This window comes from Phyllostomus discolor, chromosome Y (assembly GCF_004126475.2).
Source record: "Phyllostomus discolor isolate MPI-MPIP mPhyDis1 chromosome Y, mPhyDis1.pri.v3, whole genome shotgun sequence".
NCBI lineage: Eukaryota > Metazoa > Chordata > Mammalia > Chiroptera > Phyllostomidae > Phyllostomus > Phyllostomus discolor.
The window spans coordinates 1,029,344-1,035,877 of NC_050199.1; the positions used below are offsets into that span (position 1 = coordinate 1,029,344).

The 6,534-nt window shown below is 51.4% G+C and overlaps 1 long non-coding RNA gene across 1 annotated transcript; it reads right to left on the minus strand.

Moving 5' to 3' along the window:
• Nucleotides 1–231: 231 nt before the first annotated feature.
• Nucleotides 232–698, minus strand: LOC118498600. The gene is made up of 2 exons (XR_004901093.1): nucleotides 473–698; nucleotides 232–312 (listed from the first exon to the last, which is right to left on the minus strand). It is a non-coding gene; the product is annotated as an uncharacterized LOC118498600 (long non-coding RNA).
• Between the last annotated feature and the right edge of the window lie 5,836 nt (nucleotides 699–6,534).

A 6,534-nucleotide genomic window follows, 5' to 3' on the forward strand; every position in this document is an offset into this window, starting at 1 on the left:
GGGGTTTTTCTCTTTGCCCTGTTCTCAGGTACTCCCCGACAGGCACATACTCCTCTGCCTTCACACATCCCCAGCATTCAGATACTCCCCGGCATGGAGCCACTTCTCTGCATTGAGATGCTCCCCCTGCGTGCAGATACTCCATGCAGATACTCCTCTGCATTCAGATATTCCTCCTGCATTCCACTACCTTCTTGCACTGAGGTACTCCCTGCACCCAGATGCTCCACGGCATTCAGATACTCCCCCTGCGTGCAGGTACTCCATGCAGATACTCCTCTGCATTCAGATATTCCTTCTGCATTCCGATACCTTCTTGCACTGAGATATACTCCCTGCACCCAGATACTCCCCCTGCATGCAGGTACCCCCGGCATGGAGCTACTTCTCTGCATTGAGATGCTCCCCCTGCGTGCAGATGCTGCATGCAGATACTCCTCTGCATTCAGATATTCCTCCTGCATTCCACTACCTTCTTGCACTGAGGTACTCCCTGCACCCAGATACTCCCCCTGCATGCAGGTACTCCCCCCAGCATTGAGGTACGCCCCTCCTCCCAGGCGGGCCAAGGCCAGCAGTGTGTGAGGGGTCGGCACCACCTTTACGAAATGCTGTGAGTGCGTCGGGGCCAGAGATCTCATTCTGAGCGAGAGGCAAAACTGCTTTATGCCAGAAACACCCCCTTGTCCACGTCCCGACGCCGTGGGACGAACCCCAAGCGCTCGCTTCCTCCTCCCCGTGAGCGATGATGTTGCCACGGCAGGAGACGTTTCCCCGTGTGGGGCCACCCGCACCCCACGGGGCCTGGCACGGGCTTACTCTTTATGCGACTGTGCGTGGTGGTTGGTGCGTACCTCCCAAGGTGCGGGAGCCCCGGGGTCCGGAAAGGTGTGGACGCCCTTGACCTGTTTTCGTCCCCTGGACCGTGAGGGCGTCTTCCTAAACCCGCCGGGGCCACTGCTTGTCATGAGAGCCAGGCCTCAGGCGCCCGTGTCCCTGTTCGAGGGTTGGGTGTTCGAGCAGCCCACCGTCCGCAGCCAGGGGTGGGGAAAGGGCCAGGCCACCTTTGCGTTTGGGTCTTGCCCACGTTGGAACTTGTCAAGTCTGCCCCTGGTCGCCCGCGGAGCGGGCTCCTGAGGCGTCCACCGGCCCTCCTGCTGAGGATGCCCTGTCCTCGTGCCCCGCCCCCCCTGGAGCTCCCCCCGCCCCTGCTCCCCTTCCTGGTCTCACACCTCCGAAAGCTTCCTCGTCAAGACTGGCGTCTGGCTTACTGGGAATTTTAGTCCTTCTTCTGCCTCTGACCCTGAGATGAGATAACTTCTCGGCATCAAAAGTAGGGTGTAAACAATGATGGATTCCCCCCCTCCACCCCCGCCCCCCGGGGATCTTCCACGGCCATGCAGATACCTGCTCGGTGCCCCTGGGTTCAGGTGTGTGCAGCTGGCGCTGGGACCTTCTTCTGGATGCCCCAGGAGGGCACACCTGCATCACCCATATGTGTGCTCAGTGAGCCAGAGGCCGGGCCAACTCGTGCCCCAGGGCTCAGTTTAGCTGACGAGCCCAGGACCCTTCGCCAAGGGGTCGGTTACCACCTGCCTTTTAAAGGCGGCAAAGACCATGCACCTTCCTCCCCGATCAGCCATCGACGGCCTCTGCGGTCCCACTGTGCGCGCCGACGGGCTTTGTCCGTGGTACTTACACCTGCGTGTGTTTGTTGCCCGGAGTGACACTGACTTTTGTAAGCGCGTTAATGGTATGCAATGAGCATATGTGTCTCGTGGAGAGAAGAGGATTGTGGCAGGGTGGGTATTTTTTTATAAAGGACTCATATTTTTGCCATATATCCTACGCACTGGGTTCACCCACATATTCGGGGGAAAAATGAGGATGCGCGTGATACACGGGTGTTACGCATTCTGTACCGATATCCACGTTTTTAATTCTCTTATGGATGTTTAGGCGTTAAAAGTGTAACTATGGAAAGCAATAATGATATCTCTTGTGTGCAAAAGAATACCTTGGAATAGGAGCATTGGTTTTGTTTCCAAATATAAATCAATAAAAAAAATTGAATTAAAAGGTTGAAACGAATGTTGTTGTTGTTTTTTTGTTTGTTTGTTTCCTGAAAGTTTGGGCCAACAACGTGGGTGCACATTGCACATGGCAAAATAACGGTGTGTGGAATTATGCCTCCTAAATAACTCTCTCTATACATTTAAGAAACATGTTTGCTAGGCTTACATTTTGTGGAGTGTGTTATGTCCATTTTCCTTGAGTCATTGTAACTTCACGTTATGTAAAAATACACATAACTGTTGTCAAACGTGGACCTTCTGGAAAACACTGTTTCAATTAAGTGGTTTGTTGCATCATTAAATAGTTTGGCCAAAAAAAAACAAAAAAAATTTGGTTTCATCCCTTTGCGCGCTCTGTGAAGAAATCCCAGAGCAATGGATTTTGAAATCAGGATAAAAAAGTTATGTAAGCGTGGAGGGGTAAGAGTGACATAGCACAAGTTTTGTTACAAGTCTGGGTCCTAATGTCCTGAACCAACCCCCCGTGAGCTGTGGTCACGGTTTTTTGCTCTCAAGAAAACGCTACAACGTGTATCTTTGTCCGTATGGAACTTTGCCAGTAAACGTAGCAATGCCTCACGTCGTATTTGTTACGCAAAAGGGTGTGTGGGTGTTTCATTTTCATCCACACCACACAATCGCGCCCCAGAGGGGTTGTGCCAATCCTCAGCAGCCCCAATTATATGCTGATCTGTTTCCTGGGACCCTTGCAAGTTTTCTGGTCGTTGCTCATCTGTGTGTTGAAATGCCGTGTCCGATGGATTATTTTACATCGCATTTGTCTTACCAGGAGTGAGGCGGAGAATCTCCGTGGGCAAAACCCATGGGTGTTCTTTTTCTGGGGAAGTTTTCTGAATGGGGCCCTTTGCCCACTTGTAGCTGTGTCATCGCTCCTTTTCCTATTGATGCGTCAGAACTCTTTACATATGAAGGGTAGTGCCACGACACTGTGAACTAGGGAGCGAGCATGCTTTTTCACTTTTTCCTTAGTCTTTGGGGTTTTGAACAGGTGTCTTCCCCATTCTGGTCTTTGGTATTTTTATGTCGTGAAATTAGTTACAGTCCTACTGAAAAAAAAACCGTCAATCATTCTGACATTATTGTTTTACATAAAAATATGTTCCTTTACTGAACATGAGCGCTTTTGAGTGTAAATGGTAGTTTAGAATGTGCCCTTTTGGGATATGATTCTATTTGAAACATGAAGACAGTTTCCTTTCCTCTATATTTTTTAAATTTTGCTTTTCTTTTTTTTTAAGATTTTATTTATTTATTTATTTTTAGAGAGGGGAGGGAAGGAGAAAGAGAGAGAGAGAGAAACATCCATGTGCAGTTGCTGGGGGTCATGGCCTGCAACCCAGGCATGTACCCTGACTGGGAATCGAACCTACAACACTTTGGTTTGCAGCCCGCACTCAATCCACTGAGCTGTGCCGGCCAGGGCTAAATTTTACTTTTCAATAACAGTTTACATTCCAAATTAATGTGGTATTAGTTTTGGGTGTATGGCATAGACAAGTGAATAAAAAAGCTGTGTGTGCATATATAACTATTATCATATTAAGTTATATATTTATTAATATAGAAATAACATGTCAATAATTATATAGCATTAGATGATCTATTTATTAATTATTGGTATACAATCTATTAATAATTATATAGTATTAAATTATATATTTGTATATATACACACTGTATATATACACAGTGAATAAAAAAGCTGCCTTGTGAGTGTACAAATAATACACACACACACACACACACACACACACACAAAGGAATACTACTCACCCATCAAAAAGAACAAAACCCCTCACCATTTGCAATAGCATGGCTGTACCTAGTGGGCATTATGCTCAGGGAAATGAGACCAAGAAAGCAAATACCATATAATCTCACTGACGTGTGGAATCTAAAAAAGCAAAAATAAACACACTACCATTGTTATTTGTAAAAAGAAACTCCTATGGCTCGTGGCTTTATTCTTTTACATTAAGATGCTGCAGGCATTCGTATTTGCCCGGTTGCTGAGGCAAGAGATTCCCCTGAGTGTATAATTCTCCCCACCGCTCCCTGCCTGGGATAATCCCATTATTCCCAAACCACTGGATGACTAAGCCAGGCTCTCCCCACTGGTACAAACTGCAGCTTACCGTATGTTGCCGTGTATAACGTGCAGCCTTTTGCCCAAACTTTTGAGGGAAAAGCTAAGGACGACCCTCGTCCGTGGGTATAATGATTAGATACCACGGGTATGGTGAGCGTAAATAATCCTGCGTGTGATGGGCACAGAAATAAACTCGCATTCCATCCATATCAATCAGTCTAGGAGGAAGCGCAGTCACTGTACACAGTCAAATACGGTATATCGGCCAACACAAGACACTCTAGGTGCCAGAAAAAGTCAGAAGCCACTGTGACTCATTTCTCCTTCTGGCTCCCTCTGGCCTCTGTGCCGCTTTTCTGGGGAGTCAGAAGGTCTTTCTCAACGGGGAGCTATTTTTTTCCCCTCTTTTCCTGGGCAGGGACCCGGGTTCTCAGCAGGTTTCACAGCCTTTGACAAAGCCCGGGCCTTCCAGCCTTCCCCACGGCTTCGAGGCGGGGCGAGGGGAAGAGTGGATCGATGAGTGTATTTGGATAAATCGGGCGCAAGATGCATCAGATACGTGAAGGCAAAAGAAAAAAAAAAAAAAGGAAAGAAAGGAAGAAAGTTGGACTCAGTCCCCGGGCTGGACGGCTTCTCCAGGGAGACTTCCGAAGGAAGATACAATGGTGTGCTCGCTACACGCCATGCTCGCGATTTCGATCTTGCAGGCTCAGCACTTTTTGCCTTTTTTTTTTTTTTTTTGGTGGGAGCCCAAGTGAAACCACGCAGCAAAGAGTGTTGCCAGGTCCGGTCGCGCGGTGGCGCTGTTTTGTGAGCGCTGCACCGGGTCTTTATTCCAAATGACCGCTGGGGTCGCCTGCCCCGCAGCCGTGGGGTGGGTGGGTGGGTGGGGGGCGGCCAGGAGACGCCGAGACGGCAGTATTCACGTCTCAGGACGGCGCTCGGGGGGGCTATACCCCCCATTCCCGGTCCTTCTCCAGCTCGGCGGGGAAACGCCGGGCTGGGGGGCGCAATTAGGTTGACAGACACGGGCGACGATTTTCGTGCAGGCCCGCGCGCGCGCGCGCGTCGGGGAGGAGTGGTGGACGCATCGCGGAGAAATTCCGGGCGGCTCCTACCTTTGTCCAAATACACAGTTTCGTCCTCAGGCTCCTCTTGTTTGCAGGGGGAAAAGAAAAACTCGTAAAAGTTTCTCTGTGTGCGTGTAATTCTGCGCAAGTGTCGTGATTAACATATCGTAGCTTTTATGTCTCGGCACGTGGGGGCCGCGGTGGGGAAGGCTTACTTCTGTGATAGCAGACAAATGTGTTTGGTGTCTTGATGTCCTTGTTGGTTTTTTTGTGTTATTGTTATTTCAAAATAAAAATAATAATAATAAAAAGAGCTCTATTAGGCTCTTGTTGCCACAGTAACAAATGGCCACAAACCAGGTAGGTAGCTTCAAACCGCAAATGTGCGTAATATCCTGTTCCCCGTCCTGGAGACCAGGCGTCTGAGGTCACCCAGGGGTCCCAGGGTCCCAATCCCCCCACAGGCTGCAGGGAGGGGCCTTCCCGCCTCTTACAGCCCCTGGGGCTCCGGGCATCCCCCGAGCTGGTGGCCGCGCCCCTCCCGTCTCTGCCTCCATCTCCACGTGGCTTCTCCTCCGGGTCTGCGTCTCCTCTTCTGTCCCTTCTCAGGACACGGTCACTGGACGCAGGGCCACCCTGACCCAGGACGCCCTCCTCTCAGACCCTCCACTCAACCCCCGTGTGCAAATAACGCCCCGTTCTGAGGACGTGGGCGTTAGGACCGCACCCTTTCTTTGTAGAGGGGACCCACCCGCCCCCAAACGGCGAAGTTGCAAAGCACCTGGGAGTGAGCTTGGTGGCACCTGCAACCCTCGGGCCTCCCGCAGATCCGTATGCGCCCCACGGTTCCCCAGGAAAGGAACTGGAGTGTTTTCCAACCAGGCGCCCCCTTCAGGCCCCTGGACCCGGTCCTGGTGCCAAACGCTGGCCCACACTCGGGCCTTCCCACTTCCCGCCCTCACCGCCCCAGCCCTCTTGGCGCCAAGCCCGCGCCCCCCTGGTCCTCTCCACTGCCTGCACCAGTTCTGGGGGCTCCAGGTGTCTCTGGGCTGGTGGCTTCGTCCCTTCCTCCTTTTCTCAGCCACCTTCTTCCCCTTTTTTTGCCCCGTGGAAGGCAGCAACGGATTCCGAGAGCCACCTGCGGGCGACCCACATGCACCAGCGCATCAGCGAGGCGGTGAGCCCGGACTCCGGCTGCCCGCATTTCCATCGGAGCGGGGTGCGGACGTCTCCCCAGATCCCTGAGGCCCGGGGCCAGGGTGACGTTCTGAAAAGCCGG